Below are 25073 nucleotides of genomic sequence, written 5' to 3' on the forward strand. Positions count from 1 at the left end.
TCTGATGTAACATACTGTCCATGTGATGGAGGAGCCATCTGATGTTACATACTGTCCATGTGATGGAGGAGCCATCTGATGTAACATACTGTCCATGTGATGGAGGAGCCATCTGATGTTACATACTGTCCATGTGATGGAGGAGCCATCTGATGTAACATACTGTCCATGTGATGGAGGAGCCATCTGATGTAACATACTGTCCATGTGATGGAGGATCCATCTGATGTTACATACTGTACATGTGATGGAGGAGCCATCTGATGTTACATACTGTCCATGTGATGGAGGAGCCATCTGATGTAACATACTGTACATGTGATGGAGGAGCCATCTGATGTTACATACTGTACATGTGATGGAGGAGCCATCTGATGTTACATACTGTACATGTGATGGAGGAGCCATCTAATGTAACATACTGTACATGTGATGGAGGAGCCATCTGATGTTACATACTGTACATGTGATGGAGGAGCCATCTGATGTTACATACTGTACATGTGATGGAGGAGCCATCTAATGTTACATACTGTACATGTGATGGAGGAGCCATCTGATGTTACATACTGTACATGTGATGGAGGAGCCATCTAATGTTACATACTGTCCATGTGATGGAGGAGCCATCTAATGTAACATACTGTACATGTGATGGAGGGTGTTTCTGTGTGATCCTAGGTAACAGACATGATGCAGAAAGCACTCTTCGACTTTTTAAAACACAGATTTGAAGGGAGGTGAGTTATACAGGTTGTATCAACTGTGGATTTGACAATAAATCAAATATACATATTGTTTATCCAAACGTTTTAACTTCAAATAAAATATCACGTTTTCTCTGTGTTTCTCAGAATTACTATAACTCGTGTGACTGCAGACATCGCTCTAGCGAAGCGGTCCATACTCAACAACCCCAACAAGAAAGCCCTGATGGACCGCTCAAACACACGCTCTAACCTAGGTAAGGTATCGGTTAACTATCTAACCCCAGCACTAATCCTCTAACCCCAACCCCGTAATCCTAACTGTGTCATGGTAACTAATCTAGGTTAAAGTATGGGCTAACACACCTTACCACAGGAACTAACACATTCGCTAACCTCAGCAGAAAATATAACAGTTCATTTCCTTTTGTTTGTCTAGAACCCTGTGGGTCATAATGTTTGCTAATAATTGCACAGTAGATTATTGTTGATTTGGGGTTGGGTCTCAAAATAATCAGAAAACTTACAGCTACCATACTTTACAATACAATATTATAGCAACCATATTTTAAAATACAATGTTATAGAAATCAAATCAAATTTATTTATATAGCCCTTCGTACATCAGCTGATATCTCAACGTGCTGTACAGAAACCCAGCCTAAAACCCCAAACAGCAAGCAATGCAGGTGTAGAAGCACGGTCCCTAGAAAGGCCAAAACCTAGGAAGAAACCTAAAGAGGAACCAGGCTATATGGGGTGGCCAGTCCTCATCTGGCTGTGCCGGGTGGAGATTATAAAAGAACATGGCCAAGATGTTCAAATGTTCATAAATTACCAGCATGGTCCAATAATAATAAGGCAGAACAGTTGAAACTGGAGCAGCAGCATGGCCAGGTGGACTGGGGACAGCAAGGAGTCATCATGTCAGGTAGTCCTGATGCATGGTCCTAGGGCTCAGGTCCTCCGAGAGAGAGAAAGAAAGAGAGAAAGAGAGAATTAGAGAGAGCACACTTAAATTCACACAGGACACCGAATAGGACAGGAGAAGTACTCCAGATATAACAAACTAACCCTAGCCCCCCGACACATAAATTACTGCAGCATAAATACTGGAGGCTGAGACAGGAGGGGTCAGGAGACACTGTGGCCCCATCCGAGGACAGCCCGGACAGGGCCAAACAGGAAGGATATAACCCACCCACTTTGCCAAAGCACAGCCCCCACACCACTAGAGGGATATCTTCAACCACCAACTTACCACCCTGAGACAAGGCTGAGTATAGCCCACAAAGATCACCGCCACGGCACAACCCAAGGGGGAGGCGCCAACCCAGACAGGATGATCACATCAAGAAACCATACAGTGATCGGTCAGGTTTATAAAATACATTTTACACCCAATCAGAACAGGTTTATATCGGGTAATGCCAATACCCAATCAGAACAGGTTAATGTCGGGTAATGTCCATACTCAATCAAACCAGGTTTATATCGGGGTAATGTCCATACCCAATCAAACCAGGTTTATATCAGGGTAATGCCCATACCCAATCAAACTGGTTTATATCGGGGTAATGTCCATACCCAATCAAACCAGGTTTATATCGGGGTAATGTCCATACCCAATCAAACTGGTTTATATCGGGGTAATGTCCATACTCAATCAAACCAGGTTTATATCGGGATAATGTCCATACCCTAACAGAACAGGTTTATATCGGGTAATGCCCCTACCCAATCAAACCAGGTTTATATCGGGTAATGTCCATACCCAATCAAACTGGTTTATATCGGGGTAATGTCCATACTCAATCAGACCAGGTTTATATCGGGGTAATGTCCATACCCTAACAGACCAGGTTTATATCGGGGTAATGTCCATACCCTAACAGACCAGGTTTATATCGGGGTAATGTCCATACCCTAACAGACCAGGTTTATATCGGGGTAATGTCCATACCCTAACAGACCAGGTTTATATCGGGTAATGTCCATACCCTAACAGAACAGGTTTATATCGGGTAATGCCCATACCCAATCAAACTGGTTTATATCGGGGTAATGTCCATACTCAATCAAACCAGGTTTATATCGGGGTAATGTCCATACTCAATCAAACTGGTTTATATCGGGTAATGTCCATACCCAATCAAACTGGTTTATATCGGGGTAATGTCCATACTCAATCAAACCAGGTTTATATCGGGGTAATGTCCATACTCAATCAAACCAGGTTTATATCGGGGTAATGTCCATACCCTAACAGAACAGGTTTATATCGGGGTAATGTCCATACTCAATCAAACTGGTTTATATCGGGGTAATGTCCATACCCTAACAGAACAGGTTTATATCGGGGTAATGTCCATACTCAATCAAACCAGGTTTATATCGGGGTAATGTCCATACCCAATCAAACCAGGTTTATATCGGGGTAATGTCCATACTCAATCAAACCAGGTTTATATCGGGGTAATGTCCATACCCAATCAAACTGGTTTATATCGGGGTAATGTCCATACTCAATCAAACCAGGTTTATATCGGGGTAATGTCCATACTCAATCAAACCAGGTTTATATCGGGGTAATGTCCATACCCTAACAGAACAGGTTTATATCGGGTAATGCCCATACCCAATCAGAGGTTTATATCGGGGTAATGCCCATACCCAATCAAACCGGTTTATATCGGGGTAATGCCCATACCCAATCAGAACAGGTTTATATCGGGGTAATGTCCATACTCAATCAGAACAGGTTTATATCCATACTCAATCAAACCAGGTTTATATCGGGGTAATGTCCATACCAATCAAACCAGGTTTATATCGGGGTAATGTCCAGAACAGAACAGGTTTATATCGGGGTAATGCCCATACCCAATCAGACCGGGGGTAATGCCCATACCCAATCAGAACAGGTTTATATCGGGTAATGTCCATACTCAATCAGAACAGGTTTATATCGGGTAATGCCCATACTCAATCAAACCAGGTTTATTTCGGGGTAATGCCCATACCCAATCAGAACAGGTTTATATCGGGGTAATGTCCATACCCAATCAAACCAGGTTTATATCGGGGTAATGTCCATACCCAATCAAACCAGGTTTATATCGGGGTAATGTCCATACCCTAACAGACCAGGTTTATATCGGGGTAATGTCCATACCCAATCAAACCAGGTTTATATCGGGGTAATGCCCATACCCAATCAGAACAGGTTTATATCGGGGTAATGCCCATACCCAATCAGACCAGGTTTATATCGGGTAATGCCCATACCCAATCAGACCAGGTTTATATCGGGGTAATGTCCATACCCAATCAGACCAGGTTTATATCGGGGTAATGTCCATACCCAATCAGACCAGGTTTATATCGGGGTAATGTCCATACCCAATCAAACCAGGTTTATATCGGGTAATGTCCATACCCAATCAGAGCAGGTTTATATTGGGGTAATGCCCATACCCAATCAGAACAGGTCTATATTGGGGTAATGCCCCTACCCAATCAGACCAGGTTTATATCGGGTAATGCCCATACCCAATCAAACTGGTTTATATCGGGGTAATGCCCATACCCAATCAGAACAGGTTTATATTGGGGTAATGCCCCTACCCAATCAGACCAGGTTTATATCGGGGTAATGCCCATACCCAATCAGAACTGGTTTATATCGGGTAATGTCCATACCCAATCAGAACAGGTTTATATCGGGGTAATGCCCATACCCAATCAGAGCAGGTTTATATCGGGGTAATGCCCATACCCAATCAGAACAGGTTTATATCGGGGTAATGTCAATACCAAATCAAACCAGGTTCATATCGGGGTAATGCCCATACTCAATCCAATCAGGTTTATATTGGGGTAATGCCCATACCCAATCAAACCAGGTTTATATCGGGGTAATGCCCATACCCTAACAGACCAGGTTTATATCAGGGTAATGCCCATACCCAATCAGACCAGGTTTATATTGGGGTAATGCCCATACCCAATCAGACCAGGTTTATATCGGGGTAATGTCCATACCCAATCAGACCAGGTTTATATTGGGGTAATGTCCATACCCAATCAGACCAGGTTTATATCGGGTAATGCCCATACCCAATCAGAGCAGGTTTATATTGGGGTAATGCCCATACCCAATCAGACCAGGTTTATATCGGGGTAATGTCCATACCCTAACAGACCAGGTTTATATCGGGTAATGCCCATACCCAATCAGACCAGGTTTATATCGGGTAATGTCCATACCCTAACAGACCAGGTTTATATCGGGGTAATGTCCATACCCTAACAGAACAGGTTTATATCGGGTAATGCCCATACCCAATCAAACCAGGTTTATATCGGGGTAATGTCCATACCCTAACAGACCAGGTTTATATTGGGGTAATGCCCATACCCTAACAGACCAGGTTTATATTGGGGTAATGCCCATACCCAATCAGAACAGGTTTATATCGGGGTAATGCCCATACCCAATCAGTGCAGGTTTATATTGGGGTAATGCCCATACCCAATCAGAGCAGGTTTATATTGGGGTAATGCCCATACCCAATCAGAACAGGTTTATATGGGGTAATGCCCATACCCAATCAGAGCAGGTTTATATTGGGGTAATGCCCATACCCAATCAGAGCAGGTTTATATTGGGGTAATGCCCATACCCAATCAGAACAGGTTTATATTGGGGTAATGCCCCTACCCAATCAGACCAGGTTTATATCGGGTAATGCCCATACCCAATCAAACCAGGTTTATATTGGGGTAATGTCCATACCCTAACAGAACAGGTTTATATCGGGGTAATGCCCATACCCAATCAGAGCAGGTTTATATTGGGGTAATGCCCCTACCCAATCAGACCAGGTTTATATCGGGGTAATGCCCCTACCCAATCAGAACAGGTTTATATCGGGGTAATGCCCCTACCCAATCAGACCAGGTTTATATCGGGGTAATGTCCATACCCAATCAAACCAGGTTTATATTGGGGTAATGTCCAAACCCTAACAGAACAGGTTTATATCGGGGTAATGCCCATACCCAATCAGAGCAGGTTTATATTGGGGTAATGCCCATACCCAATCAGAGCAGGTTTATATCGGGGTAATGCCCATACCCAATCAGAGCAGGTTTATATTGGGGTAATGCCCATACCCAATCAGAACAGGTTTATATTGGGGTAATGCCCTACCCAATCAGACCAGGTTTATATCGGGGTAATGCCCATACCCTAACAGAACAGGTTTATATCGGGGTAATGCCCATACCCAATCAGAGCAGGTTTATATTGGGGTAATGCCCATACCCAATCAGAACAGGTTTATATTGGGGTAATGTACCTACCCAATCAAACCAGGTTTATATCGGGTAATGCCCCTACCCAATCAGACCAGGTTTATATCGGGTAATGCCCATACCCAATCAGACCAGGTTTATATCGGGTAATGTCCATACCCAATCAGAACAGGTTTATATCGGGGTAATGCCCATACCCAATCAGAGCAGGTGGGGTAATGCCCATACCCAATCAGACCAGGTTTATATCGGGTAATGCCCATACCCAATCAGAGCAGGTTTATATTGGGGTAATGCCCATACCCAATCAGACCAGGTTTATATCGGGGTAATGCCCATACCCAATCAGAACAGGTTTATATCGGGGTAATGCCCCTACCCAATCAAACCAGGTTTATATCGGGTAATGCCCATACCCAATCAGAACTGGTTTATATTGGGGTAATGCCCATACCCAATCAGAACAGGTTTATATCGGGTAATGTCCATACCCTAACAGACCAGGTTTATATCGGGGTAATGTCCATACTCAATCAAACCAGGTTTATATCGGGGTAATGCCCATACCCAATCAGACCAGGTTTATATCGGGTAATGTCCATACCCAATCAGACCAGGTTTATATCAGGGTAATGCCCATACCCAATCAAACCAGGTTTATATCGGGGTAATGCCCATACCCAATCAGACCAGGTTTATATTGGGGTAATGCCCATACCCAATCAAACCAGGTTTATATCGGGGTAATGTCCATACCCAATCAGAGCAGGTTTATATTGGGGTAATGCCCATACCCAATCAGACCAGGTTTATATCGGGTAATGCCAATACCCAATCAGACCAGGTTTATATCGGGGTAATGCCCATACCCAATCAAACCAGGTTTATATTGGGGTAATGCCCCTACCCAATCAGAGCAGGTTTATATCGGGGTAATGCCCATACCCAATCAGAGCAGGTTTATATCGGGGTAATGCCCATACCCAATCAGACCAGGTTTATATCGGGGTAATGCCCATACCCAATCAAACTGGTTTATATCGGGTAATGTCCATACCCAATCAGAGCAGGTTTATATTGGGGTAATGCCCATACCCAATCAGAGCAGGTTTATATTGGGGTAATGCCCATACCCAATCAGAACAGGTTTATATTGGGGTAATGCCCCTACCCAATCAGACCAGGTTTATATCGGGGTAATGCCCATACCCAATCAAACCAGGTTTATATTGGGGTAATGTCCATACCCAAACAGAACAGGTTTATATCGGGGTAATGCCCATACCCAATCAGAGCAGGTTTATATTGGGGTAATGCCCCTACCCAATCAGACCAGGTTTATATCGGGGTAATGCCCCTACCCAATCAGAACAGGTTTATATCAGGGTAATGCCCCTACCCAATCAGACCAGGTTTATATCGGGTAATGTCCATACCCAATCAAACCAGGTTTATATTGGGGTAATGTCCAAACCCTAACAGAACAGGTTTATATCAGGGGCAATGCCCATACCCAATCAGAGCAGGTTTATATTGGGGTAATGCCCATACCCAATCAGAGCAGGTTTATATCGGGGTAATGCCCATACCCAATCAGAGCAGGTTTATATTGGGGTAATGCCCATACCCAATCAGAGCAGGTTTATATTGGGGTAATGCCCATACCCAATCAGAACAGGTTTATATTGGGGTAATGCCCCTACCCAATCAGACCAGGTTTATATCGGGTAATGCCCATACCCAATCAAACCAGGTTTATATTGGGGTAATGTCCATACCCTAACAGAACAGGTTTATATCGGGTAATGCCCATACCCAATCAGAGCAGGTTTATATTGGGGTAATGCCCCTACCCAATCAGACCAGGTTTATATCGGGGTAATGCCCCTACCCAATCAGAACAGGTTTATATCGTGGGGTAATGCCCCTACCCAATCAGACCAGGTTTATATCGGGTAATGTCCATACCCAATCAAACCAGGTTTATATTGGGGTAATGTCCAAACCCTAACAGAACAGGTTTATATCGGGTAATGCCCATACCCAATCAGAGCAGGTTTATATTGGGGTAATGCCCATACCCAATCAGAGCAGGTTTATATCGGGGTAATGCCCATACCCAATCAGAGCAGGTTTATATTGGGGTAATGCCCATACCCAATCAGAACAGGTTTATATTGGGGTAATGCCCCCTACCCAATCAGACCAGGTTTATATCGGGTAATGCCCATACCCTAACAGAACAGGTTTATATCGGGGTAATGCCCATACCCTAACAGAACAGGTTTATATCGGGGTAATGCCCATACCCAATCAGAGCAGGTTTATATTGGGGTAATGCCCATACCCAATCAGAACAGGTTTATATTGGGGTAATGTACCTACCCAATCAAACCAGGTTTATATCGGGGTAATGCCCCTACCCAATCAGACCAGGTTTATATCGGGCAATGCCCATACCCAATCAGACCAGGTTTATATCGTGGGGTAATGTCCATACCCAATCAGAACAGGTTTATATCGGGGCAATGCACATACCCAATCAGAGCAGGTGGGGTAATGCCCATACCCAATCAGACCAGGTTTATATCGGGGTAATGCCCATACCCAATCAGAGCAGGTTTATATTGGGGTAATGCCCATACCCAATCAGACCAGGTTTATATCGGTAATGCCCATACCCAATCAGAACAGGTTTATATCGGGTAATGCCCCTACCCAATCAAACCAGGTTTATATCGGGTAATGCCCATACCCAATCAGAACTGGTTTATATTGGGGTAATGCCCATACCCAATCAGAACAGGTTTATATCGGGTAATGTCCATACCCTAACAGACCAGGTTTATATCGGGGTAATGTCCATACTCAATCAAACCAGGTTTATATCGGGGTAATGCCCATACCCAATCAGACCAGGTTTATATCGGGGTAATGTCCATACCCAATCAGACCAGGTTTATATCGGGTAATGCCCATACCCAATCAAACCAGGTTTATATCGGGTAATGCCCATACCCAATCAGACCAGGTTTATATTGGGGTAATGCCCATACCCAATCAAACCAGGTTTATATCGGGTAATGTCCATACCCAATCAGAGCAGGTTTTATATTGGGGTAATGCCCATACCCAATCAGACCAGGTTTATATCGGGGTAATGCCAATACCCAATCAGACCAGGTTTATATCGGGTAATGCCCATACCCAATCAAACCAGGTTTATATTGGGGTAATGCCCCTACCCAATCAGAGCAGGTTTATATCGGGTAATGCCCATACCCAATCAGAGCAGGTTTATATCGGGGTAATGCCCATACCCAATCAGACCAGGTTTATATCGGGTAATGCCCATACCCAATCAAACTGGTTTATATCGGGGTAAATGTCCATACCCAATCAGACCAGGTTTATATCGGGGTAATGCCCATACCCAATCAGACCAGGTTTATATCGGGGTAATGCCCATACCCAATCAAACTGTTTATATCGGGGTAATGTCCATACCCAATCAGAGCAGGTTTATATCGGGTAATGTCCATACCCAATCAGAGCAGGTTTATATTGGGGTAATGCCCATACCCAATCAGACCAGGTTTATATTGGGGTAATGTCCATACCCAATCAGAGCAGGTTTATATTGGGGTAATGTCCATACCCAATCAAATCAGGTTTATATCGGGTAATGTCCATACCCTAACAGACCAGGTTCATATGCCCATACCCAATCAAACCAGGTTTATATCGGGGTAATGCCCATACCCAATCAGACCAGGTTTATATCGGGGTAATGCCCATACCCAATAAGAACAGGTTTATATTGGGGTAATGTCCATACCCAATCAAATCAGGTTTATATCGGGTAATGTCCATACCTAACAGACCAGGTTCATATCGGGGTAATGCCCATACCCAATCAAACCAGGTTTATATCGGGTAATGCCCATACCCAATCAAACCAGGTTTATATCGGGTAATGTCCATACCCAATCAGACCAGGTTTATATGGGGTAATGTCCATACCCAATCAGACCAGGTTTATATTGGGGTAATGTCCATACCCTAACAGACCAGGTTTATATCGGGTAATGTCCATACCCAATCAAACCAGGTTTATATAGGGGTAATGCCCATACCCAATCAAACCAGGTTTATATCAGGGTAATGCCCATACCCAATCAGACCAGGTTTATATCGGGGTAATGCCCATACCCAATCAGACCAGGTTTATTTATCCATACCCAATCAGAACAGGTTTATATGTGCCCATCCCAATCAGAACAGGTTTATATCGGGTAATGCCCATACCCAATCAGACTGGTTTATATCGGGGTAATGTCCATACCCAATCAGACCAGGTTTATATCGGGGTAATGCCCATACCCAATCAGAACAGGTTAGATCGGGGTAATGTCCATACCCAATCAGACCAGGTTTATATTGGGGTAATGCCCATACCCAATCAGAGCAGGTTTATATCGGGGTAATGTCCATACCCAATCAGACCAGGTTTATATCGGGGTAATGCCCATACCCAATCAAACCAGGTTTATATTGGGGTAATGCCCATACCCAATCAAACCAGGTTTATATCGGGGTAATGTCCATACCCAATCAGAACTGGTTTATATCGGGTAATGTCCATACCCAATCAAACCAGGTTTATATCGGGGTAATGTCCATACTCAATCAGAACAGGTTTATATCGGGGTAATGTCCATACCCAATCAGACCAGGTTTATATCGGGGTAATGTCCATACCCAATCAGACCAGGTTTATATTGGGGTAATGTCCATACCCAATCAAACCAGGTTTATATCGGGGTAATGCCCATACCCAATCAAACTGGTTTATATCGGGGTAATGTCCATACCCAATCAGACCAGGTTTATATCGGGGTAATGTCCATACCCTAACAGACCAGGTTTATATTGGGGTAATGTCCATACCCAATCAGACCAGGTTTATATCGGGGTAATGTCCATACTCAATCAGACCAGGTTTATTTTGAGGTAATGTATCATACCACGTCAGAACAGGGTTGATAATCAGGTAATGTATCATACCACGTCAGAACAGGGTTGATAATGAGGTAATGTATCATACCCGGTTCCACCTGTCACTAGAGACCGTCCTAGAGACATTAATGACACTCAGTGTGTTCAATTTACTCATTATGATTTCCCTGTTAAAAGATGCGTTTTCTGTTGCCCTTTGCAGAAGCTTGAATTATTTACTATGTTCGTTCGTTTCCTGAGTGAGTTTTCGAAACTTAGTGTTTGTTGGTTTTTCAAGTGAACTGTGATCTTGCGGTTTCCTTTTATCAGTAAAGTAGTATGTTATGTCACACACCCTATCAGGACAGGGTCTACAGTATATTGACTAACCTAACTGTACAGTAGTGGGAAAGTAATTAACTTGTTTCTTTACACCCTGTCCCTCTCTTTGCTGTCTGGTTCCAGATACTGCTGGTATGTACAATACTACTAATATAATATAGTACATTAACCATAGTGTAAGCAGGTGTATGACTAAAACAGTGTTAGCTCATTTGAGTCTGACCCTCTTCCTCACTGCTGTTCAAAGAGCAATTGTTGAGAAACCCTCCCACTGGTCTACGTGTAGATTGTTCTGTATAGAAACCCTACCACTGGTCTACGTGTAGACTGTTCTGTATAGAAACCCTACCACTGGGCTACGTGTAGACTGTTCTGTATAGAAACCCTCCCACTGGTCTACGTGTAGATTGTTCTGTATAGAAACCCTACCACTGGTCTACGTGTAGACTGTTCTGTATAGAAACCCTACCACTGGGCTACGTGTAGATTGTTCTGTATAGAAACCCTTCCACTGGTTTCTATACAGCCCTTTAAAGAAGCCAGTCCCCTTTAAAGAAGCCAGTCCCCTTTAAAGAAGCCAGTGCCCTTTAAAGAAGCCAGTGCCCTTTAAAGAAGCCAGTGCCCTTTAAAGAAGCCAGTGCCCTTTAAAGAAGCCAGTGCCCTTTAAAGAAGCCAGTGCCCTTTAAAGAAGCCAGTGCCCTTTAAAGAAGCCAGTGCCCTTTTAAGAAGGCAGTGCCCTTTTAAGAAGTCAGTGCCCTTTAAAGAAGCCAGTGCCCTTTTAAGAAGCCAGAGACACTTTAAGAAGCCAGTGCCCTTTAAAGAAGGCAGTGCCCTTTTAAAAAGCCAGTGCCCTTTAAAGAAGCCAGTGCCCTTTAAAGAAGCCAGTGCCCTTTTAAGAAGCCAGAGACACTTTAAGAAGCCAGTGCCCTTTTAAGAAGCCAGTGCCCTTTTAAGAAGCCAGAGACACTTTAAGAAGCCAGTGCCCTTTAAAGAAGCCAGTGCCACTATAAGAAGCCAGAGACACTTTAAGAAGCCAGAGACACTTTAAGAAGCCAGCGCCCTTTTAAGAAGCCAGTGCCACTATAAGAAGCCAGAGCCACTTTAAGAAGCCAGCGCCCTTTTAAGAAGCCAGTGCCACTATAAGAAGCCAGAGCCACTTTAAGAAGCCAGCGCCCTTTTAAGAAGCCAGTGCCACTTGAAGAAGCCAGAGCCACTTTAAGAAGCCAGTGCCCTTTTCAGAAGCCAGTGCCACTATAAGAAGCCAGAGCCACTTTAAGAAGCCAGCTTTTAAGAAGCCAGTGCCACTTTAAGAAGCCAGAGCCACTTTAAGAAGCCAGTGCCCTTTTTAGAAGCCAGCACCCTTTTAAGAAGCCAGAGCCACTTTAAGAAGCCAGTGCCCTTTTCAGAAGCCAGTGCCACTATAAGAAGCCAGAGCCACTTTAAGAAGCCAGCGCCCTTTTAAGAAGCCAGTGCCACTTTAAGAAGCCAGAGCCACTTTAAGAAGCCAGTGCCCTTTTTAGAAGCCAGCACCTTTTAAGAAGCCAGAGCCCTTTTAAGAAGCCAGTGCCCTTTTTAGAAGCCAGCACCCTTTTAAGAAGCCAGTGCCCTTTTAAGAAGCCAGTGCACTTTAAGAAGCCAGTGCCACTTTAAGAAGCCAGTGCCCTTTAAGAAGCCAGAGCCCTTTTAAGAAGCCAGTGCCCTTTTAAGAAGCCAGCACCCTTTTAAGAAGCCAGTGCCCTTTTTTGAAGAAAGCGCCCTTTTAAGAAGCCAGCGCACTTTTAAGAAGCCAGTGCCACTTTAAGAAGCCAGCGCACTTTTAAGAAGCCAGTGCCACTTTAAGAAGCCAGTGCCCTTTTAAGAAGCCAGAGCCCTTTTAAGAAGCCAGTGCCCTTTAAGAAGCCAGCACCCTTTTTAGAATCCAGCGCCCTTTTAAGAAGCCAGTGCCACTTTAAGAAGCCAGTGCCCTTTTAGAAGCCAGCACCCTTTAAGAAGCCAGTGCCCTTTTAAGAAGCCAGTGCACTTTAAGAAGCCAGTGCCACTTTAAGAAGCCAGTGCCCTTTTAAGAAGCCAGAGCCCTTTTAAGAAGCCAGTGCCCTTTTAAGAAGCCAGCACCCTTTTAAGAAGCCAGCGCCCTTTTAGAAGAAAGCACCCTTTTAAGAAGCCAGCGCCCTTTTGAAGAAAGCACCCTTTTAAGAAGCCAGCGCCCCCGCAGAGCCACTTTAAGAAGCCAGCCCTTTTTAGAAGCCAGTGCCCTTTTAGAAGCCAGTGCCCTTTTAGAAGCCAGTGCCCTTTTTAGAAGCCAGTGCCCTTTTTAGAAGCCAGTGCCCTTTAAGTAGCCAGTGCCCTTTTAAGAAGCCAGTGCCCTTTTTAGAAGCCCGTGCAACTTTAAGAGCTCTGTTGCATTATTGCCATAACCATGCTAGAAACTCAGTTTGTAGTTTCGTTTTTTTAAATGATGCAACTCTTGCAATTTTAGGAGTTAAGAAATAAACATGTTAGCTCTGGAAAGCCCCTTTTTAAATGCAGCCATAGAAACTGCTTTGGGTTCCCGAGTGGCGCAGTGGTCTAAGGCACTGCATCTCAGTGCAAGAGGCATCACTACAGTCCCTGGTTTGATTCCAGGCTATATCACATCCGGCCGTGTTTAGAGTCCCATAGGGCAGTGCACAATTGGCCCAGCGTCAGTCCGGGTTTGGCCGGGGTAGGTGCGCCATTGTAAATAAGAATTTGTTCTTAAGTTACTTGCCAAGTTAAATAAACGTTAAATATGCATTTCCCCTGTGATTGTAACTAGAAACAGGCTTTATATTAATTCATTATTGGATAACCGAATACAGTTTTACTTGTTTTTCCTTTCACACATTCCTTGTAACTCTATGGCACCTCTGCTCTAGACTGTGCTGTATAAAAGGACACAGTAGATGTGATCATTTATCCTGTAACATTTGGATACGTCAGGGCTTGTTTAGAAAGGTTAGGGTTTGATTGGAGGGTTAATTGATGGAGGTTTTAGTGACCACCATGCTCCATGTCTCTGCAGCCCAAATCCAGGGGGAGGTGGAGCGGATCTTTGAGCTAGCCCGGAGCCTACAACTGGTGGTTCTGGATGCAGACACAGTGAACCACCCCATCCAGCTGTCTAAAACATCTCTGGCCCCCATCCTGGTCTACATCAAGGTCTCCTCCCCAAGGTAAGGTTCCCCAAAGCTGGGTTAGTAAAGGTTCCACACAGCTGGGTTAGTAAAGGTTCTATACAGCTGGGTTAGCTGGATGCAGACACAGTAAACCACCCCATCCAGCTGTCTAAAACGTATCTGGCCCCCATCCTGGTCTACATCAAGGTCTCCTCCCCCAAGGTAAGGTTCCTCAAAGCTGGGTTAGTGAAGGTTCCACACAGCTGGGTTAGTAAAGGTTCCACACAGCTGGGTTAGTAAAGGTTCTATACAGCTGGGTTAGCTGGATGCAGACACAGTGAACCACCCCATCCAGCTGTCTAAAACATATCTGGCTTCCATCCTGGTCTACATTAAGGTCTCCTACACCAAGGTACGGTTCCTCAAAGCTGGGTTAGTGAAGGTTTTATACAGCTGGGTTAGTAAAAGTTCTTTATAGCTAAGTTAGTAAATGTTCCTCGCAGCTGGGTTAGTAAGTGTACTATACAGCTGGGTTAGTAAATGTACTATACAGCTGGGTTTGTAAAGGTACTATACAGCTGGGTTAGTAAAGGTTCCACACAGCTCAGTTAGTAAAGGTTCTATACAGCTGGGTTAGTAAAGGTTCTTTATAGCTAAGTTAGTAAATGTTCCTCGCAGCTGGGTTAGTAAATGTACTATACAGCTGGGTTAGTAGAAGGTTCTATACGGCTGGGTTAGTAAAGGTTCTGTACGGCTGGGTTAGTAAGGTTCTACTACCGCTGGGTTAGTAAAGGTTCTACTACCGCTGGGTTAGTAAAGGTTCTATACGGCTGGGTTAGTAAAGGTTCTGTACGACTGGGTTAGTAAAGGTTCTATACAGCTGGATTAGTAAAGGTTCTATACGGCTGGGTTAGTAAAGGTTTTTGTACGGCTGGGTTAGTAAAGGTTCTACACGGCTGGGTTAGTAAAGGTTCTGTACGGCTGGGTTAGTAAAGGTTCTATACAGCTGGATTAGTAAAGGTTCTATACGGCTGGGTTAGTAAAGGTTCTGTACGGCTGGGTTAGTAAAGGTTCTGTACGGCTGGGTTAGTAAAGGTTCTGTACGGCTGGGTTAGTAAAGGTTCTATACAGCTGATTAGTAAGGTTCTATACGGCTGGGTTAGTAAAGGTTTTGTACGGCTGGGTTAGTAAAGGTTCTATACAGCTGGATTAGTAAAGGTTCTATACGGCTGGGTTAGTAAAGGTTTTGTACGGCTGGGTTAGTAAAGGTTCTATACAGCTGGATTAGTAAAGGTTCTATACGGCTGGGTTAGTAAAGGTTTTGTACGGCTGGGTTAGTAAAGGTTCTATACAGCTGGATTAGTAAAGGTTCTATACGGCTGGGTTAGTAAAGGTTTTGTACGGCTGGGTTAGTAAAGGTTCTATACAGCTGGGTTAGTAAAGGTTCTATACGGCTGGGTTAGTAAAGGTTCTGTACGGCTGGGTTAGTAAAGGTTCTATACAGCTGGATTAGTAAAGGTTCTATACAGCTGGGTTAGTAAAGGTTTTGTACGGCTGGGTTATTAAAGGTTCTATACAGCTGGATTAGTAAAGTTTCTATACAGCTGGATTAGTAAAGGTTCTATACGGCTGGGTTAGTAAAGGTTTTGTACGGCTGGGTTAGTAAAGGTTCTATACAGCTGGGTTAGTAAAGGTTCTATACCGCTGGATTAGTAAAGGTTCTATACAGCTGGATTAGTAAAGGTTCTATACAGCTGGGTTAGTAAAGGTTCTATACCGCTGAATTAGTAAAGGTTCATACAGCTGGATTAGTAAAGGTTCTATACAGCTGGGTTAGTAAAGGTTCTATACAGCTGGGTTAGTAAAGGTTCTATACCGCTGGATTAGTAAAGGTTCTATACCGCTGGATTAGTAAAGGTTCTATACAGCTGGATTAGTAAAGGTTCTATACGGCTGGGTTAGTAAAGGTTCTGTACGGCTGGGTTAGTAAAGGTTCTACTACCGCTGGGTTAGTAAAAGGTTCTACTACCGCTGGGTTAGTAAAGGTTCTATACGGCTGGGTTAGTAAAGGTTCTGTACGGCTGGGTTAGTAAAGGTTCTATACAGCTGGATTAGTAAAGGTTCTATACAGCTGGATTAGTAAAGGTTCTATACGGCTGGGTTAGTAAAGGTTCTGTACGGCTGGGTTAGTAAAGGTTCTATACAGCTGGATTAGTAAAGGTTCTATACGGCTGGGTTAGTAAAGGTTTTGTACGGCTGGGTTAGTAAGGTTCTATACAGCTGGATTAGTAAAGGTTCTATACGGCTGGGTTAGTAAAGGTTTTGTACGGCTGGGTTAGTAAATGTTCTATACGGCTGGGTTAGTAAAGGTTCTATACAGCTGGATTAGTAAAGGTTCTATACAGCTGGGATTAGTAAAGGTTCTATACGGCTGGGTTAGTAAAGGTTTTGTACGGCTGGGTTAGTAAAGGTTCTATACAGCTGGATTAGTAAAGGTTCTGTACGGCTGGGTTAGTAAAGGTTCTATACAGCTGGGTTAGTAAAGGTTTTGTACGGCTGGGTTAGTAAAGGTTCTATACAGCTGGATTAGTAAAGGTTCTGTACGGCTGGGTTAGTAAAGGTTCTATACAGCTGGGTTAGTAAAGGTTCTATACAGCTGGATTAGTAAAAGGTTCTATACAGCTGGGTTAGTAAAAGGTTCTATACAGCTGGGTTAGTAAAGGTTTTGTACGGCTGGCTTAGTAAAGGTTCTATACGGCTGGATTAGTAAAGGTTCTATACAGCTGGATTAGTAAAGGTTCTATACTTTGGCTGGGTTAGTAAAGGTTCTGTACGGCTGGGTTAGTAAAGGTTCTATACAGCTGGATTAGTAAAGGTTCTATACGGCTGGGTTAGTAAAAAAGGTTTTGTACGGCTGGGTTAGTAAAGGTTCTATACGGCTGGGTTAGTAAAGGTTCTATACAGCTGGATTAGTAAAGGTTCTATACAGCTGGATTAGTAAAGGTTCTATACGGCTGGCCAGTTAGTAAAGGTTTTTGTACGGCTAGGTTAGTAAAGGTTCTATACAGCTGGATTAGTAAAGGTTCTGTACGGCTGGGTTAGTAAGGTTCTATACAGCTGGGTTAGTAAAGGTTTTGTACGGCTGGGTTAGTAAGGTTCTATACAGCTGGATTAGTAAGGTTCTGTACGGCTGGGTTAGTAAAGGTTCTATACAGCTGGGTTAGTAAAGGTTCTATACAGCTGGATTAGTAAAGGTTCTATACAGCTGGGTTAGTAAAGGTTCTATACAGCTGGGTTAGTAAAGGTTCTATACAGCTGGATTAGTAAGGTTCTACAGCTGGATTAGTAAAGTTTCTATACGGCTGGGTTAGTAAAGGTTTTGTACGGCTGGGTTAGTAAAGGTTTTGTACGGCTGGGTTAGTAAAGGTTCTATACAGCTGGATTAGTAAGGTTCTATACGGCTGGGTTAGTAAAGGTTTTTTGTACGGCTGGGTTAGTAAGGTTCTATACCGCTGGGTTAATTGAGTTTATAAACATTAAAGTTAGGTTGTATATGTTCTTTTCACGTCTCTTCTGCTCTTCCTCTGTACCTCTTTTCTTCTGTCATCCAGGTGTTATCAAGGCTGATCAAGACCAGGGTAAGTCTCAGACCAAGCATCTCAACGTCCAGATGGTGGCTGCAGACAAGCTGGCCCAGTGCCCAACGGTGAGTAACCATAACCCTACCATAATAACCCTAAACCAAACCTTACCCTCCCCTAACTGGCCCAGTGCCCAACGGTGAGAGTAACCTAATCATATCAACCATAACCCTACCATAATAACCCTAACCTTAGCCAGTGCCCAACGGTGAGACTAACCTAATCATAACAGCCATAACCCTGCCATAATAACCCTAACCCTAACCTCCCCTAACTGTCCCAGTGTCCCATGTTGGGAGTGGCCAAGCCAATCCCAACCATAATAACCATAACCCTAACCTAACCGTAATAACAACAACCCTATCCCATACCTAACCCAACCCGACTGGCCCAATGCCCCACAGTGAGAGTCACCTTAACCCTAACCCAAACCTTACCCTCACCCTAACCAGCCCAGTGTCCTTTTTGTGATTTTTCTATATGACCATGACAGTCTGATAACCAGCCTGAGTGTATGTTGATTTTACCTGGATAACAGATGATATCTGCAATTTTGCTTTTGATCCTGTATGTATCATGGCAAACTCAGCTAAGAACTCTGGCCAACTCTCAGCTAAGAACTTTTTAAACTTCTCATTCCATTTTTTATGTGCAGCAGTCGTCAAAAATGTAACAAAGTGCTTATACAGAAACCCAGCCTAAAACCCCAAACAGCAAGCAATGCAGTCTGGAAATTATAACACACTCTTGACCGTTACTTTGTCATTCAAAGGTTGATTGAAATAGACCTGGATCAGGCTTCTTCCAAGTGGTTTGAGAATGATCTGTCAGATAGGATACATTGTGTGATTTCAAGGGTGTCAAGTGTAATGTCCTGATGTTACACAAATGGTGGTCAGTATTTAGGACCAATTACAATTCCTTTTTACTCTTTATATATACTGAACAAAAATATAAATGCAACATGCAACAATTTCTAACATTTTACTGAGTTACAGTTCATATAATGAAATCTGTAAATTGCAATAAATTCATTAGGCCCTAATCTATGGATTTCACATGACTGGGAATGCAAATAGGCATTTGTTGGTCACAGATACTGTACCTCAAAAAAGTAGGTGCGTGGATCAGAAAACCAGTCAGTCTCTGGTGTGACCACTATCTGCCTCATGCAGCACGACATCTTGTTTTCATAGAGTTTATCAGGCTGTATGCAGGCCATGGAAGAACTGGGACATTTTCAGCTTCCAGGAACTGTGTCCAGATCCTTGCGACATGGCACCGTGCATTATCATGCTGAAGAGGTGATGGCGGCTGATGATGAATGGCATGACAATGGGCCTCAGGATCTCATCACGGCATCTTTGTACATTCAAATTGGCATCGATAAAAATGCAATTGTGTTCATTGTCCATAGCTTATACCTGCCTATACCATAACCCCACCACCACCATGGGACACTCTGTTCACAAAGTTGACATCAGCAAACCGCTCGCCCACACAATGCCATACACATCGTTGCTTTATTCCAGGACAATGTGGACCGCCCAGATAGGGTCAAAGTGGCTACTCTTAGCAAAAAGGTAGCAATCAACACAAGCTACTGGGAATCCAACACAAGCTACTGGGGAATCCTACACAACCTATTGGGAATCCTACACAAGCTACTGGGGAATCTACACAACCTACTGGGGAATCCTACACAAGCTACTGGGGAATCCAACACAAGCTACTGGGGAATCTACACACGCTACTGGAATCCTACACAAGCTACTGTGGAATCCTACACAAGCTACTGGGGAATCCTACACAAGCTACCGGGAATCCTACACAAGCTACTGGGGAATCCTACACAAGCTACTGGGGAATCTAAATACCTCTGCTGTTTTCAACCAGGATCTCAGCATTCACTACCTCATTGCCTGCGTCCGTTATGGGTCCGCGTTCAAATGACCACCCCATGACTACCGACCCGTAGCACTCACATCTGTAGCCATGAAGTACTTTGAAAGGCTGGTCATGCCTCACATCAACACCATTATCCCAGAAACCCTAGACCCACCTTAATTTGCATACCACCCCTACAGATCCACAGATGATGTAATCTCTATTGCACTCCACTGCCCTTTCCCACCTGGACAAAAGGAACACCTATGTGAGAATACTGTTCATTGACTACAGCAATACTGTACTATTGACTACAATAGTGCCCTCAAAGCTCATCACTAAGCTAAGGACCCTGGGACTAAACACCTCCATCTGCTACTGGATCCTGGACTTCCTGACGGGCCGCCCCCAGGTGGGGGTAGGTAACAACACATCCGCCACACTGATCCTCCTCACAGGAGCCCCTCAATGGTGCGTGCTCAGTCCCCTCCTGTACTCCTTGTTCACTTATGACTGCATGGTCAGGCACAACTCCAACACCATCATTAAGTTTGCTGATGACAAGGCCTGATCACCGACAACGACGAGACAGATTATAGGGAGGAGGTCATAGACCTGGTCATGTGGTGCCAGGACAACCTTCTCAGGACAACTCTACATACATGTACATACAGTGTGGAGAACAAGTATTTGATACACTGCTGATTTTGCAGGTTTTCCTACTTACAAAGCATGTAGAGGCCTGTAATTTTATCATAGGTACACTTCAACTGTGAGAGACGGAATCTAAAACAAAAATCCAGAAAATCACATTGTATGATTTTTAAGTAATTCATTAGCATTTTATTGCATGACATAAGTATTTCATCACCTACCAACCAGTAAGAATTCTGGCTCTCACAGACATGTTCGTTTTTCTTTAAGAAGCCTCCTGTTCTCCACTCATTACCTGTATTAACTGCACCTGTTTGAACTCGTTACCTGTGTAAAAGACACCTGTCCACACACTCAATCAAACAGACTCCAACCTCTCCACAATGGCCAAGACCAGAGGGTTGTGTAAGACCATCAGGGATAGAATTGTAGACCTGCACAAGGCTGGGATGGGCAACAGGACAATAGGCAAGCAGCTTGGTGAGAAGGTAACAACTGTTGGCGCAATTATTAGAAAATGGAAGAAGTTCAAGATGACGGTCAATCATCCTCAGTCTGGGGCTCCATGCAAGATCTCACATCGTGGGGCATCAATGATCATGAGGAACGTGAGGGATCAGCCCAGAACTACACGGCAGGACCTGGTCAATGACCTGAAGAGAGCTGGGACCACAGTCTCAAAGAAAACCATAAGTAACACACTACGCCGTCATGGATTAAAATTCTGCAGCGTACGCAAGGCCCCATGCTCAAGCCAGCGCATGTCCAGGCCCATCTGAAGTTTGCCAATGACCATCTGGATGATCCAGAGGAGGAATGGGAGAAAGTCATGTGGTCTGATGAGACAAAAATAGAGCTTTTTGGTCTAAACTCCACTCGCCGTGTTTGGAGGAAGAAGAAGGATGAGTAGAACCCCAAGTACACCATCCCAACCGTGAAGCATGGAGGTGTGGATGCTTTTCTGCAAAGGGGACAGGACGACTGCACCGTATTGGGGAGGCTGGATGGGGCCATGTATCGTGAGATCTTGGCCAGCAACCTCCTTCCCTCAGTAAGAGCGTGAAGATGGGTCGTGGCTGGGTCTTCCAGCATGACAACGACCTGAAACACACAGCCAGGGCAACTAAGGAGTGGCTCCGTAGAAGCATCTCAAGGTCCTGGAGTGGCCTAGCAGGTCTCCAGACCTGAACCCAATAGAAAATCTTTGGAGGGAGCTGAAAGTCCGTATTGCCAGTGACAGCCCCGAAACCTGAAGGACCTGGAGCGCTGTATGGAGGAGTGGGCCCAAAATCCCTGCTGCAGTGTGTAAAAACCTGGTCAAGAACTACAGGAAACGTATGATCTCTGTAATTGCAAACAAAGGTTTCTGTACCAAATATTAAGTTCTGATTTTCTGATGTATCAAATACTTATGTCATGTAATAAAATGCAAATTAATTACTTAAAAAAATCATACAATGTGATTTTCTGGATTTTTTGTTTTAGATTCCGTCTCTCACAGATGAAGTGTACCTATGATAAAAATTGCAGACCTCTACATGCTTTGTAAGTTGGAAAATCGGCAAAATCGGCAGTGTATCAAATACTTGTTCTCCCCACTGTTATTTTCCTGATACCACACTCCCCAGAGCCCTCACCTCCTCCCTGTAGGCTATCACATCGTTGTTGGTATTCAAGCTTACTACTGTTGTCATCTGCGAACTTGATGATTGAGTTGGATGCGTGCTTGGCCATGCAGTCATGGGTGAGCAGGGAGTGCAGGAAGGGTTGAGCACGCACCCTTGGCACATGCTCTGAGGATGCGGCTAGGGATGTTGTCTGGGCCGGCATCCTTGCAAGGGTTAACACACTTGAAAGTCTTGCTCATGTCGGCCACGGAGAGGTATTATCTAGGTGAGTTTCTGAGTTCGACAGAATATGAACGTCATCTGTTACTAGCATGTTATTGATTTGATGAACCTTGTTTCTTAGGCTACATAAGTTAATGTGGGCTATTGTTAGCACTTTTCTAGGATGCTTGCTTGTATTTAATTTCTTAGCAGAAGAAGACATGGTCATGTTTATTGTGTTCGAGCTGACATCCTACCAGGGCACACCGCCTCAGTGTAATGAGTATAACTGGTTCACAGGCCCATGGTTACTGCATACAGTAGCTGCAGGATAAACATAGGCATTCAGGGCAGTTAGAGGGACATACATTTAGTTACTTACATTGTGTCTGCTAACACCCCTGTGATAATGTACATTATCTGCAGCATTATGACAACTCTGCGACACAATTGTAAGGATTAACTGAGTCCAGGAGCCAAGATGATTTGGATGGACTCCATCATTCCTGTCGAGCGTCTTCTGTTTCCAGAAGGTGTCAAAGTATCTATAAAAGTGATTGCAACAGAGTTACAGTTACCGGTGTGTAATGCCAATAGCCCTTGAAACCCGCGGCCCAACATTGGTAACCTGAAAGAGTTGGGCTTTTTTGGAATCTTTCAGTTCTAGAATCAGTTATACTGTATCAGTCTGTATCCTCTGTATCAGTCTGTATCCCCCTACATCAATCTGTCCCAGTTCACATCAGCCTGTAGCACCCTGTATCAATCTGTATCAGTGTGTATCATCCTGTATAAATCTGTATCACCCTGTATCCGGTCTATCAGTCTGTGTAAGACTGTATCACCCTGTATCGGTCTATCAGTCTGTATAAGTTTGCATCACCCTTTATCCCCTGTATCAGTCTCTGTCACCCTGTATCAGTCTATGTCAGTCGATCAGTCTCTATCAGTCTGTATAAGTATGTATCAGTCTGCATCACCCTGTATCCCCCTGTATCAGTCTCTATCACCCTGTATCAGTCTGCATAAGTCTATGTCAGTCGATCAGTCTCTATCAGTCTGCATCACCCTGTATCCCCCTGTATCAGTCTCTATCACCCTGTATCAGTCTGCATAAGTCTATGTCAGTCGATCAGTCTGTATAAGTATGTATCAGTCTGCATCACCCTGTATCCCCCTGTATCAGTCTCTATCACCCTGTATCAGTCTGCATAAGTCTATGTCAGTCGATCAGTCTCTATCAGTCTGTATAAGTATGTATCAGTCTGCATCACCCTGTATCAGTTTATCACCTGTATCCATCTGTATCAGTCTTTATCACCCTGTATCCGTCTGTATCCGTCTGTATCACCCTGTATAATACTAGCAGTCTGTATCACCCTGTATCAGTCTGTATCACCTGTATCATACTAGCAGTCAATATCAGTCTGTATCACCCTGTACCAGTCTGTATCACCCTGTATCATACTAGCAGTCAGTATCAGTCTGTATCACCCTGTACCAGTCTGTATCACCCTGTATCATACTAGCAGTCAGTATAAGTCTGATTCACCCTGTATAATTCTCAATCACCCTGTATCAGTCTGTACCACCCTTCTCCTCCGATCTGTCTGTATCCCCCTGTATCTGTCTGTATAACCCTGGTCGATGCCTCTCCATGCTGAATCTGTCCTTGTTATCTGAGATTACGTTCTTTCTTTCCATCCTGTCTAAATCAGGTTCCTAATCAGAGATATGCTTGATTTGATTATCAGACAGTGTTATTTGAAGTAACTGGTATCCAAGGGTAAAGCAGCAGTGACATGGATTCAGTCTGAATGACACTAACAACCTGTCTGGCCTGCAGGAGATGTATGACGTAATCTTGGATGAGAACCAGCTGAGTGATGCCTGTGAGCACATAGCAGACTACCTAGAGGCCTACTGGAGGGCCACCCACCCCCCAGAAACAGAACCTGTTAACCCCTTAGTGGAGAAGCTGGCAGAGAACACTCTGGCTATCAGCCCTGCTCCAAAGGTAACACGAAATCTAACCATAACTCCAACCTCAACCCAAAATCTAACCACAACCCAACTTCACAGTTAGAACACCACCATAGTTATAATGTCACCATAGTTATAATGTCAACATAGTAAGAAGAACATAGTTATTATGTCACCATAGTTATAATGTCACCATAGTTATAATGTCACCATAGTTATAATGTCACCATAGTTATAATGTTACCATAGTTATAATGTTACCATAGTTATAATGTCACCATAGTTATAATGTCACCATAGTAAGAAGAACATAGTTATTATGTCACCATAGTTATAATGTCACCATAGTTATAATGTTACCATAGTTATAATGTCACCATAGTTATAATGTCACCATAGTTATAATGTCACCATAGTTATAATGTCACCATAGTTATAATGTTACCATAGTTCTAATGTTACCATAGTTATAATGTCACCATAGTTATAATGTCACCATAGTTATAATGTCATCATAGTAAGAAGAACATAGTTATAATGTCACCATAGTTCTAATGTCACCATAGTTATAATGTCACC

General features: G+C 43.8%; 1 pseudogene; it reads left to right on the forward strand.

The window, feature by feature from the left end:
* The first annotated feature begins 681 nt into the window (after positions 1 to 681).
* On the forward strand, positions 682 to 24528 carry LOC118381959 (voltage-dependent L-type calcium channel subunit beta-2-like; annotated as a pseudogene).
* Positions 24529 to 25073: the final 545 nt, after the last annotated feature.

This window comes from Oncorhynchus keta, unplaced genomic scaffold, assembly GCF_023373465.1.
Source record: "Oncorhynchus keta strain PuntledgeMale-10-30-2019 unplaced genomic scaffold, Oket_V2 Un_contig_19831_pilon_pilon, whole genome shotgun sequence".
Taxonomy (NCBI): Eukaryota; Metazoa; Chordata; class Actinopteri; order Salmoniformes; family Salmonidae; genus Oncorhynchus; species Oncorhynchus keta.